The following is a 13,832-nucleotide window of genomic DNA, read 5'->3' on the forward strand; positions in this document are numbered from 1 at the left end:
ACTTAATCAGAATGGCCAATGTCATCACCTGAGAAGCAAAATGCATCTTTGTGTTATACAAGTTAGTCAGTTTCCCGAACTGTGTTGGTTTTACTTTGGTAGTCTGGGAAACATCTGTTGATCTTTGGTGTATTTGAGTTGTTATTGCTATTTGATATTGGTCTCTGTGACCTATTTGTCATTTTGGGGGGAGTTATTTCTAGGAGGACCCTGACAAGTATTTGGCCTGTCCGGGTATCTAGGGTTGGTTCAGCTAACTTGCTCTTGGTTTTTAAATGGTCTGAAGTTCTGGTTCTGTTGCGTTAACGTATTAAGGGCTTTGGTCAGTTGCTCAATTGTATTTAAGTGTGTTGTGGTTTTCCTCAGCTACTTTATTTTCAGTGGTATGGTTTATCGAGGGATTCTGTCGGATACTGTACGTGTTACGGTTTTGCGGATACTGCCCCACAGAATTTCTCTGATCATGTGCTCTAAGTCCAGCTGTCACTGGGATTGTCTCGTATCTTGCTTGTCAGCTATTTTATAGGCCTCAAGTCTTGTTGCCATTTGCTCTGCTTAGGAGAGTGTTATGGGTCTGCTTCTCTCAATTTCAATCTCATCTCTTGCTCATATGATGAATCAAAGAAGTGATCCTTGTAAATGGTCTCCAGAAATTCAATGTGGGCATTTTGATAAGCTAAGATTGTCATCTTTTTATTGTCTTGGGCAAGGTCGGAAATACTTTCTCCTACTTTTCTGATTCGTCCTCTCAGCTTAACTCTGAAAACCTTTTTCTGATTAATTTACCCACATCTTTCTCTCAGTTTCTGTGTAAATGTTTGTCCTTTCAATTCTTTGCAGTTAAGTCAGAATACCTCTAGTCCTCCCTGTTAGGCTGCTAACTAGGTAAGTTGTTGTAAGTATGGAGACCCACGATTTATTTGCCTGCATATTTCAAAGGAATTAATGTACTCAAATACGTCATATCTTGGATATCTAAGATGTGAATCAGGCTGTTCAGTGTTATAACCCTTGTTTTGAGGGTTATCTATTCTTGTCCTGAAAGGGTAGGCAACTCTATATGTGGTGTCAAACTCTATCATATTGGTTCCTATTACAGTAAAGGAAGTCTATATCTGGGTCTGGGGAGGGTTAAGATATGTTGTGTTGACCCTATCCGGAAGGTGAGTACACAGACTCTGATCCTTGTGGACATTTCGTGAATCTGATGGGTTCTGTAACTGGGCTTTGGTTGGGCGGGAATGTTCGACCCATCAAGGGAGATAACTAAGTTGCCCATGTTTCGGTCACGTTAAGGTGTGATACTAAAATAATTGGTCTCCCTTTAATCAGTGCAGCAATTTTAATTAAGGCTCGTGTTTCTTGTATCGTCATGATCTCCCTCTATCAACGCACTATTAGCGAAACAAACATATGTTACGGGTTTTGTTATTGATAGCAATCAATAATCGTGACTGTATTAATCTGTATAAAATTCACATCATGTTATGGCTGTGCAGTAAAGTAACATATTTCAGGGTAGTTTTTTTGGCAGGTAAAATTGACTGGACTGGACTGCAGTCCTAGAACGAAGATCATGCTATCCGGATAACGGCCCTTGGGTTTAAAGGATTGAGCCCCGTGGAGCGATCCCGTCACAAGTTTTTGGCCCGGTATGACAAGATGGTCAATCCTATCCGGAAGTTCAAAAACTCGTAGTCCGCACGACTCGCCTTCCGTATATATATATATATATATATATATATATATATATATATATATATATATATATATCTATATATATATATATATATATATATATATATATATATATATATATATATATATATATATATATATATATATATATATATATATATATATATATATATATTATTTTATGCTTCTACACGTATGAAATATTTTAGATTTACTTGTATATTGAAGATGCAATCCTTGCCCAAAATTTCAACTTGGCGGACTTTTGTAGAACTAGGCAACGCTGTGTGCGTTTAAATCTTCGCGTTAAATTACAAATAGAGTACCTCCATTAACTTACACATTGTTGAATTTGAAATCGAAGACCAGTAATGTTATTGATTGGAAAGATAAAGGTCCATTGATTTCACACGTAATGCCAATTTATTATAGTGGGAGGGGTTGGGGAGAACCGCGAACGCGATTGGATGATGCGTCTAGAGAACTATTCCATACACGCATTCTGGCGATCAGCAAACCATTACGATAACAGCTAAGCAGACGATTATACGGCCGCCACGCCTTCTTGCTATAGGTCTACTATAACGGAAGCCTTAGCTTTGATTTGTCAATATTTATTACTGTTTTGATATATCGGTTATTAGCCTCGCCAAGGAGAGGCACGTCGGCCCCGACAACCCAAAGGCCTGGTGAAAACCTGAATTGTCACAGAAAGAGCAGTGGGACCACTCTAGATGTCATTCATCGTAGGGTTCAAAATTACTCGTTTGGCGAATATCCCACAAAACGGTGTGAATAAAACTCCCCATTTGGCCTCAAAAATATGATTCAGTCACACTTGGGGATATGACGGGGTCAAGCCATAATGCAGCCACTATAAGGCGCGGGTAGACTTTTATTAACTCAACAACAAATTCTCACAGAAAAGTTCTCAATGTGAAGTATAATACTCGCTACTAAATTGGTCCACAAATACATGTATCCACCAAACATGATTTTGTATTATACTATATCAGTACTATTAACTTTCTACATAAAATATAACAAGTTAAAACAAATTAATTCTAAGTTTTCACATTTAAGGATATACATGTACATTACTGCATATTGATGAAATTATGCGTATGCATTTAAATGTATCATACTTTTGTTTCAAAAATTTGATAGTTGTAAGGAAAATATTTATAATGAGCTTAATCAATTTTAATCATATGAATCCTATCATCTGTTCAAGTAAGTATTGAGCTTATTATTGCAAAATCCGGCGTCTTGGGATAAATGTATTGTAATATGAAACGTTATGTGTAGGTAGACGATAATACAGTATTACATAATACTACCTACTACACAATTACCGCCTGAATATATTTTATGCATTATAAATATTTTAAAACATGTTTCATAGCAATTTCTATCTGCATATATATCATTACCGCCTGGACATATATCATTGCCGCCTGCATATTTATGCTGCAATATATTGTTAAATAATTCCTATACATTAGACACATGTTTCAAAGCAATTACCGTCAATTCCTGTCTGCATATATATTATGTAACATATTGTTGAATAATTTTTATGTATATTAGACTCCGAAAAGAGCAGACACGTATTTTAAAATTACTTTGGCTATGTAAAAGGTAAGACCTTTAAATAATACATAGGGAGGTGATGAAAGATTCTTAAAGAATTTAGTTTTAAAGCTGCACTCCCATAGATTGGCAGTTATAAGTTTTATTTTATGTTCCAGAATCAGCTGGTTTTATTGTCGATTCCTTCAATTCAGTCGTTTAAAATAACTAATTAAAGAAAATACATATTGTATCTCAATTGTATGGAAAACTGCTCATACCGTAAGTAGAACGCTTTTAGTCATAAAACTTACCGCAAGGCTTGCGCGCATTGAATGATAGTTAGGCCGAGCGTGAGCTGATAAGCGGGAAGAAAGCACGTGACGTGTTAATTAGTGCCCAGTCTGGGCCCAGCATGGGGGCAGCGGCTGTGTTGACCCTTCCTCTAAATGCAATTAAGAATCTTAATTTTACTTATATTACAAGTTTTCAGACATTGACGCAAATATTGGCTGACATTCTAAATGAAAAAAAAGTCAAAACGGTCAATTTTTGAGAGTGCAGCTTTAAGTTATGAAAGGTAAATGAATGATCCCAGTAGCCTAAGCATTTGGTGTGTTTGCTACAATTAATTCATGCAATTATTTGATTGTATGTTCTCGCCAGAAGTAAATTAAACCTATTTCGCCTTGCATATTTAATTATGCAAACTGAAACTCATTACGTCAGAAAACTTTGTCATCTTCAGGATCCATATTCACTGACGTCTTCAGTTTGAGACTCAAGTCTCAAAAATGTTTATCTTGATTTTGATGTTAAACAAAAACTAGAACATTGGCCAAAAGTATCAGAAAATCCTGATTGCTTTCCTTTACTAGACTAGCAAAATCATCAGCTGAAAAGTAGCAATAAATAATCTTCATTTGATCATGTCCGATTGCTTTGATTCTGAAAAGTTCAAATCAGAAATACCACTTGCTCTAGCACAGAAATTTGACCCTGAACCTCTTTTATCAAATGCATCATCGTCAGCCGTATCTGAACCAATGGTCGATAAATGTTTAGCAACACTGGACCTAATTTGCCGGTAACGCCTCCGATATTCTGTCGTCCTTTTCATAAGGGCATTTCAGTGAATTAATTAATTTTCTACATACTGCATCAATTGTTAGTTGTGCAATGGAGGACTTGGTTGGTGGTTTACCATAATTGATTAATTATGACCGTTGACAAATATGCCCATGCAGATGAAAGAGGCAAAAAGTCACCGTGACTTGGACAGTTTATATAGATAATATCACAAACTTTAAAATTGAAGACAGACTTCCGCGGAAATACACGGCAAAGGCAAAGCAAAAATATAAATTGCGTTAACAACTTTCGTATACACACAATATGTACATGCATTTAAAATTGCAATTCGATAATGTGAGATCGTTGTTCTGCATTTAAATGAATTATTATCTACGTGTACAATTTAGTAAATTTACTGTTTCAAAACACCTTGGCGAGAAGTGATCGAGAGCTCTTTTCCCTGTGCTAAACTTATTCAGTTATTAATAATTTTTCGAAATTAAAGTTTTGATGCTGACTTATAATTATATTGTAGTTTACCCGGAGGCCTCCTGAATCAAAAAGTATGTCTCCATCGCAATTGCTCTTTGTCATCCTAAGCTTGTCTTTGCTGTGCGGGCCAGGGCAAGCAATTCCTCGTATGCTACGCAGTGGGCCTGCAGCAACCGATGCTAATCAAGAAGGAGTCACTCGAATGCCACAAGTGCTTCAAGAGGGAGTCACTCGAATGCCACAAGCGCTTCAAGAGGGAGTCACTCGAATGCCACAAGCGCTTCAAGAGGGAGTCACTCGAATGCCACAAGCGCTTCAAGCCAGTAGTACCGTTCAACATATTATGCCGGACGAACAAACGTCTAGATCTCGAAAATCGCTTAGTTAAACTAGAGGAAACACGGAGCGTCCTTCGTAACGATAAAAAAGGAATAAAAAGGATGGAGTTACATGGACGAATTCTTCTGCCCCTAAGTAAGATTCGAAATTGAATTATTGCATAAATTTTATCAACGAAATAAAATATGAACTGCTATTTTGGTTGCATATGTTACAGTCAAACCCGTGGGCCCTGACCTTTTGGACTCAGTCAATTGAAACAGTCACTTACCCTATTCAACAGCTATTATTTTAAAGTTATTGCATCATCTTTTCGACAGAAGCATATACAGTGCATGTATGAATAGATGTAAAGTAATCAAAGGGCAATAACTCCAGAAATACAATATACAAAGTAATGTGAGTTTTTTGCTGCATAGTACTTCTCCCCAACACAGTCAATACGTATTTACAGTTTAAAACAAATAACTCAAAACAAAAGGCTTCTGAAATAAAATGGAAAGAAACTCTGATAATAAGTGAAAAGCTGGAATGGAAAACCATATATGGTAACATTTACAAATCATTTATAGATACAACATTGCATAGCTTCAACTACAAATTCGTTATACTGCAGTAAGAATATTACCGACCAACCAATTTCTGTTTAAAATCAAAATTCAAAATTTGCAATTCAAATGTAGAATCAATTGAACATTTATATTGGGAGTGTCAAAAACACAACAGTTATGGAACAAATTCAACAACTTTATTGCATTGACGCCAATGAATATAACAATTTACAAGCATGAAGCCCTATTGGGATTTGTCAAGAAAAGCAAGTTCAGTAATATCTGTAATATTTTAATTATCTTATATATATATATACATATATACTTGATACATTATGTAAATACGACATATATTGAAAATAAATGAGAAAAAAAATCCTTCCAGTAACAAACAAATGTTACCGGTTTTACTACAGATCACAATCAATAATCGATATTGTATAAATATGTATAAAATTCACATCATGTAATGGCTGTTCAGAAAAGAAACATATGGCGCATGTGAGTTTGGTTTGTGGTCACCAAGCCGGACAGTGGGTTTCTCCGGTACTCAGGTTCCCCCCCCCCCCCACGCAAAAGACCACATTCTCGCGTAAAATCGTGCCAACGAGAGTGATTAATATATTGTTAAAATAACTAGTTTCACAATCGTTGTAAAATAAATAAGTTTAAACTAAAGTTATATAGTTCAGGGTTTTTTGGCAGGTAAAATTGACGGACTACAGTCCAAGACTAACGATTATACTATACGACTAACGGCCCCTTGAGATAAAAAGATTAATTCCCCGGGAGAGATCCCGTTACAAGTTTGCAAGATGGTCAATCCTATCCAATCCTATATATATATCTATATATATATATATATATATATATATATATATATATATATATATATATATATATATATATATATATATATATATATATATATAATTTTAATCAGATCCCCAATACACGCTTCACGACGTTACGCTATGTGGATCTGAGGACTTCGCGTAAGGGGTCACCTCAGATTGACCTCTCCACTAGCCAATGAAATTGCTCGTTACGTCGAAGGCAGACACGAAACTGACGTTTTCTCCAAACGTCATGGCCGAATTAAGCTGTGAGTATATGGCAATTTTACAAAAAAATAGCAAATTCGTATGCTCAGAATGGTGTCGTTTTGATGAAACTTTCAGGGTTTCTTTCGAAACTACTTTTCTCTCTGTATACCAAATGCCATTAAAAGGACACCATTTTAAGATGCTGCAATAGCCGTTTATTTACGAGGTAAACACCGGCATCCGTCACTTGTAGATGTAAACCGATTGCTACTGGATTAAGTTTATAATAAATATTCCTTTCCATCCTGTATTTTCTTTTATCTAAGATGTGGATCAGGCTGTTCAGTGTTATAACCCTTGTTTTGGGGGTTATCTATCCTTTCCTGTAAGGGTAGGCAACTCTATACGTGGTGTCAAACTCTATCATATTGGTTCCTATAACAGTAAAGGAAGTCAATATCTGGGTCTGGGGAGGGTTAAGATATGTTGTGTTGACCCTATCCGGAAGGTGGGTACACAGACTCTGATCCTTGTGGACATTTCGTGAATCTGATGGGTTCTGTAACTGGGCTTTACATAACGTAATGAAATGAAGTGAACGTCACGATATGATTTTAATGAGATTGGGTTTTTATCCATCTTGTAAGGTAAACATATAAGAACAGCATTTGCTGCGAAAAGTGATTTGCTTCTTGTAGCTGTATAATTTAATGTCGTAGGTTTTACTTAAAGGACCATACCTTTTTTATATTATTATAATGAGTAATATATCAGTTGCTCTGGATAGTGTATTGGAATGAGTCGAGTTCATCATCAAAAAAAAGTTTCTAGTATCTCGCAGAATCGATGACGTCATAGGAGAAATGATCGAATGTATAGTTTGACCAGAAATTATTGAGAATTTTATTAACAACTTTGATGTGGCAACATATTTATTTTGTGCTTAACATCAATTAACTTCTTTTAATATAAGGGGACGTGACTCTTTCCTTAAATTGTCCAGTAGTCTGTTAGAGCAGACGACCTTGAAAGCAGTGATGGGATTACAACTGCAAGCACCATTTCAGAAACTGCAAACATTCCTCTATCTACTGTATCATGCCGGGTAATCATTGGAGCCATAACATTTTGTTATGTGTTGAAGATCGCAAGGGAGTGCTTGTTAATTTAGGTGATTGACTGTAAAATACATTTTCTTGCAAATTTTGAGCTACGGAGTGATTTTTTTTCTCGACATGAATATACCCGCCTCTTTTTCCCTTTAAAGACACCCATCTGAAAATATATAAACACAATCGTAAGATTTTTGCCCTATAATACCAGGAAATACAGAATTTGAATTACGACGATCATTTGTTTTTAAGTATTAATTTATTAGACACAAAATGAACTTTAAAGTTCGCAAAGCAGTGTGGTAGTTGGTCATACTTTAAAATGATCGAAAATGATATCAATTCAGTTAATTTTCATGTTATGAAATTGCTACATTTTTTCACAATTCGTTTCCTTCTAAATTACTATTCATGAGCACCACAACCTATTCATTGGCACCACAACGTTCAGAAAATCGAGTATAGTGCAGCAAGTATAACAAATAAAGTTCTAAAATTTGTAACGCGGTAACCTTTTGTCAATAAAAAAGCCACACACGTGTAAAGAAAATGCTTAAACCTAAGGTACAAGAACGATTCTCACGAAAATCCAGAGTTTTACCTTGTCAACACTAACATCTAGCAAGTTATGCAAGTTCTAAACGATCAGATATTAATTTTCATTCACAACTTTTACATTTAGAACAACTCATAACCATTCCTATGTGGAACTACTTTCTCCATCTTATAAAATTTACTCGAATAAACCCCTAAAATGAAAAATAAGAAACCATACTCACTGTTTACATCCATATTCCACTCATTGGCACTATAACGGAAGACGCGTTGGAGCATTTTCAGGGTATACAGGGTTTTGAGAAAAATTGAGAATGGACAGGGAATAGAGCATACGAAGGGAGCAGGTAGGCTTCAAAGTTTGACAGTTGGTGAGTCGGAGGAGGTTGGGTTTAGTCACATCCAAAAACAGGAGATGGAGTATTTCCATGATCAGAGGTGAAATGATTTACATGGGCACTGTGCCGGTATCCAAAGAGACCATGAGGAAAGAGCTTCATTCCATAGGCTTGGAAAAAAGAATGCAACGCCATCTCCTCTCATGAAGCCAGAGCAAAAACAGAAGAGGTTGGATTGGTGTTTGCGTCACGGAGACATTAAATGGGATAATGTGATATTCTCTGATGAAAGCTCTTTCTGGCTCTACCCAAATGGTATGAAAATGTGGACTAAAGACGACAAATCTTTACTTTACCAGCGACCAAAACACAGTCCCAAGTTCCATGTGTGGGGTGGGGTATGTCTCTTTGGAGTGACGCCACTTTGTGTCTTCGAAGGTAATCTTACCAGTGAGCGGTATACATACATTCTTCATGGACATTTGATTCTAACAGCCCAGGTTTTGTATGGACATGAATGGATTTTGCAACAAGATAATGATCCAAAACATACTGCCGAACATGCAAAATCCTGGTATTTCGCGGAAAATGTCACAGTTTTGGAGTGGCCAAGTTACAGTCCTGATCTAAATCCTATTGAGAAAATTTGGGGATTAATGAAGAACAATATCAACCAGAAAAACCTAACTACCATAGATGCAATGAACCAGGAGGTAGTCCATTTCTGGGACACTGTGGACCCTGATTTGATAACTTCTTTGATAGGGAGTATGCCCAGGAGGATTGAAGCATGTATTACTCAGGAAGGCGGACTTACACAATATTGAAAGCTGGTGATTTTATATTGTGAATATATGTTCAATATCATGATATAAACAAATAATTGATGCTATGTTTTGTTCTAGTTCTATGTATTAAATCATAAATCTCAATAATTTTTGGTCATACTGTACATGTAGGTATTCTTAGAATCGATGTGTATTCTCCGGATGACATGGTTTAGTGAAAAACATGAATACGGAAAAAGGAGACAAACAAAACCATTTCACAGAAGCCATTTATGGACCGTCATCATTAGGAAAACTACGGAGCAGAAAAACGATCTTTTGACGCTATATTGTTTTATTTGTAAATGCAATGAGAGTATCAGTCACAAGTATGGCAGTCAAAAGAATTTGGGGAGATTGATCACGGTGGAGAACCCACGTGACTTTTTGGTCATGTGCACGCCAAATACTGTAAACAACAGATCTCGATTCAGGTAGTTTGTTTTAGATAACTTTCATAATAGTGGGAGAATTTTGTAATATAAAAACCATTAACCCTGCAATTGAGAGCACTGTCCACGGTTATATAGAACTTTCTCTTAAATCATAAGCTTTTTCTGAAAACTTGACCAACTGATTTCTCGGAGTTGAAAATGTTTCAAAGCAGTTATTATCGCCTACCAACACATGGTATTATCAGATGCCTACACAATTATTGTCTGCATACATTTTATGGATTATAGTTACTTTGAAACATGTTTCAAAGCAATTACCTTCTGCATATAAATCATTACCGTCTGAATATACATATATATTATCATTATGCAACATATTGTTGAATAATTGCTACACATTAGACTCCTGTTTCAAACCAAATACTGTCTGCATACATATAATGACCGTCTACATAGTATGCAAAATATTGTTGAATAATTGCTACACATTAGACTCCTGTTTCAAACCAAATACTGTCTGCATATACATATAATGACCGTCTACATAGTATGCAAAATATTGTTGAATAATTGCTACACATTAGACTCCTGTTTCAAACCAAATACTGTCTGCATATACATATAATGACCGTCTACATAGTATGCAACATATTGTTGAATAATTGCTACACATTAGACTCCTGTTTCAAACCAAATACTGTCTGCATATACATATAATGACCGTCTACATAGTATGCAAAATATTGTTGAATAATTGCTACACATTAGACTCCTGTTTCAAACCAAATGCTGTCTGCATATACATATAATGACCGTCTACATAGTATGCAAAATATTGTTGAAAAATTGCTACACATTAGACTCCTGTTTCAAACCAAATACTGTCTGCATATACATATAATGACCGTCTACATAGTATGCAAAATATTGTTGAATAATTGCCACACATTAGACTCCTGTGCATATTATACAATTTATTTTTGAATTATTGCTATACTTTAGGCACATGTTTCAAAGCAATTTTCGTATATATATATTTTGCGTATATACAATTACCGTCTGCATATTACGAAACATATTGTACATAACACATACTCGTTGTCATAGTAAACAGTCGGTTTGACGACTTCAAAGTTAAAATACAGCTTGGAAAATTGGAACTCGGGTCGAAACATCGCTTCCCTCGAGGTTTCAGCTCGCATCCCCGGCGTCTTCGCAGTTGTCCTGTATTAAATAGTGAAACAGTCATCTAACGAAACAAAGATGTCACCCCCGCTCCCATTAAAAATCTAGCAATTAATCAATATTGGCCCTAGCCCGAAGACGTTAGTGCATTCGAGCCCAGTTTTCAAACTAAGTTTCAAACTTAGACTTAAGGCGTTTGTGAATATAGAATCAGTTTAGTTTCGACTATTTGTTCTAAAACGATTATAAAGAAAGTTATATTCACTGATGCTACATGTAAGTCACTCATGTTGGCACAATACTGCGCGAGAGTAAGGTCTAGCACGTATTGTCCGGGAACCCGGAGATAACCCACTTGTCCGGCATGAGTGACCCCGAGCCATGCTCGCATACCCCCAAGCCGGGAATCGACTCAATGTCACCTTGGCTAGAAGTGATCGAGGGGCCTTGTCCCTGTGATAACAGTAAACTGATTCAGCTATTATTTTTTTCAAAATTCAAGTTTTGATGCTGACTTATGTATTGTAGTTGTTCACCGGAAGCCTCCTGAATCTAAAAGAATGTCTACATCGCAGATGCTCTTTGTCATCCTAAGCTTGTCTTTGCTGTGCGGGCCAGGGCAAGCAATTCCTTGTCTGCGAAGCAATGGGCCTGCAGCAACCGATGCTAATCAAGAAAGAGTCACTCGAATGCCACAAGCGCTTCAAGAGGGAAACACTCGAATGCCACAAGCGCTTCAAGAGGGAGTCACTCGAATGCCACAAGCGCTTCAAGAGGGAGTCACTCGAACCCACAAGCGCTTCAAGAGGGAGTCACTCGAATGCCACAAGCGCTTCAAGAAGGAGTCACTCGAATGCCACAAGCGGTTCAAGAGGGAGTCACTCGAATGCTACAAGCGGTTCAAGAGGAAGTCACTCGAATGCCACAAGCGGTTCAAGAGGGAGTCACTCAAATGCCACAAGCGGTTCAAGAGGAAGTCACTCGAATGCCACAAGCGGTTCAAGAGGGAGTCACTCGAATGCCACAAGCGGTTCAAGAGGGAATCACTCGAATGCCACAAGCGCTTCAAGAGGGAGTCACTCGAATGCCACAAGCGCTTCAAGAGGGAGTCACTCGAATGCCACAAGCGCTTCAAGCCAGTAGTAACGTTCAACCGATTATGCCGGACGAACGAACGTCTAGATCTGAAAACTCGATTAGTAAAAATGGAATGAAAAGGTTGGATTTACATGGACGAATTCTTCAGCACCGACACAAGAATCAAAATTGAATCATAAATTTTATCAACAAAATAAAAATATGAACTGCTATTTTGGTTGCATATGTTACAGTCAAACCCGTGAACTCTGACCTTTTGGACTCAGTCAATTGAAACAGTCACGTACCCTATTCAACAGCTATTATTTTCAAGTTAATACTTCATCATCTTTCGACAGAACCATAAACAGCGCATATATAAATAGATATAAAATAATCAAAGGTCAATAACACCAAAAGTATCATACACGAAAGCATGTGTTTTGCACAGTACTTCTCATCAACATAGTCAAGACGTGTTTGCAGTTTAAAACAAAAATAAAGAGTAATGGAGATAAGTAGACTTGTCACAGTACAACATAAATATAAAACTAATCAAAGGGCAATAACTCCAAAATACCAAACACAAATATTGTTTCTTTAGCAAGCACTTCTCAAAACAGTCATTATGATTATGAAGTTTGAAGTCAATACCTAAATAAATATGGTACAATCATAATAAAAGTACATTAATGGTTCAATGTGAAAATCTGACTACACCTTACAGAGCACTTATTTGACAAGATCTATCAGAGGGATCATGCACGACTATTCAGCCCCTTTTAAGTTTAAAGCTGCACTCTCACAGATTGAACGTTTTGACAACTTTTTAAGTTTTTGTCTTGGAACAAGCCAACTTTTGTGTAAATCCATAGAAACCAGTTATAAAACACTGCTGAGAAACAAATTAGATCCCAGATTCCTATTACATAAAAGGAAGTCTATATCTGGGTCTGGGGAGGGTTAAGATATGTTGTGTTGACCCTATCCGGAAGGTGGGTACACAGACTCTGATCCTTGTGGACATTTCGTGAATCTGATGGGTTCTGTAACTGGGCTTTGATTGGGCGGGAATATTCGACCCATCAAGGGAGATAACTAAGTTGCCCATGTTTCGGTCACGTTAAGGTGTGATACTAAAATAATTGGTCTCCCTTTAATCAGAACAGCAATTTTAATCAAGGCTCGTGTTTCTGGTATCGTCATGATCTTCCTCTATCAACACACTAATAGCGAAACAAACACATGTTACGGGTTTTGTTATAGATAGCAATCAATAATCGTGACTGTATACATATGTATAAAATTCACATCATGTTATGGCTGTGCAGTAAAGTAACGTATTTCCGGGTAGTTTTTTTGGCAGGTAAAATTGACTGGACTGGACTGCAGTCCTAGAACGAAGATCATGCTATCCGGATAACGGCCCTTGGGTTTAAAGGATTGAGCCCCGTGGAGCGATCCCGTCACAAGTTTTTGGCCCGGTATGACAAGATGGTCAATCCTATCCGGAAGTTCAAAAAATCGTAGTCCGCACGACTCGCCTTCCGTATATATATATATATATATAT

General features: G+C 36.8%; 1 long non-coding RNA gene across 1 annotated transcript; it reads left to right on the plus strand.

Annotated features, from left to right (window-relative positions):
* The first annotated feature begins 3,156 nt into the window (after positions 1-3,156).
* Positions 3,157-5,371, plus strand: LOC128246751 (uncharacterized). Its single transcript, XR_008263351.1, has 2 exons — positions 3,157-3,339; positions 4,880-5,371. It is a non-coding gene; the product is annotated as an uncharacterized LOC128246751 (long non-coding RNA).
* The last annotated feature ends 8,461 nt before the right edge of the window (positions 5,372-13,832 follow it).

This window comes from Mya arenaria, chromosome 9, assembly GCF_026914265.1.
Source record: "Mya arenaria isolate MELC-2E11 chromosome 9, ASM2691426v1".
NCBI lineage: Eukaryota > Metazoa > Mollusca > Bivalvia > Myida > Myidae > Mya > Mya arenaria.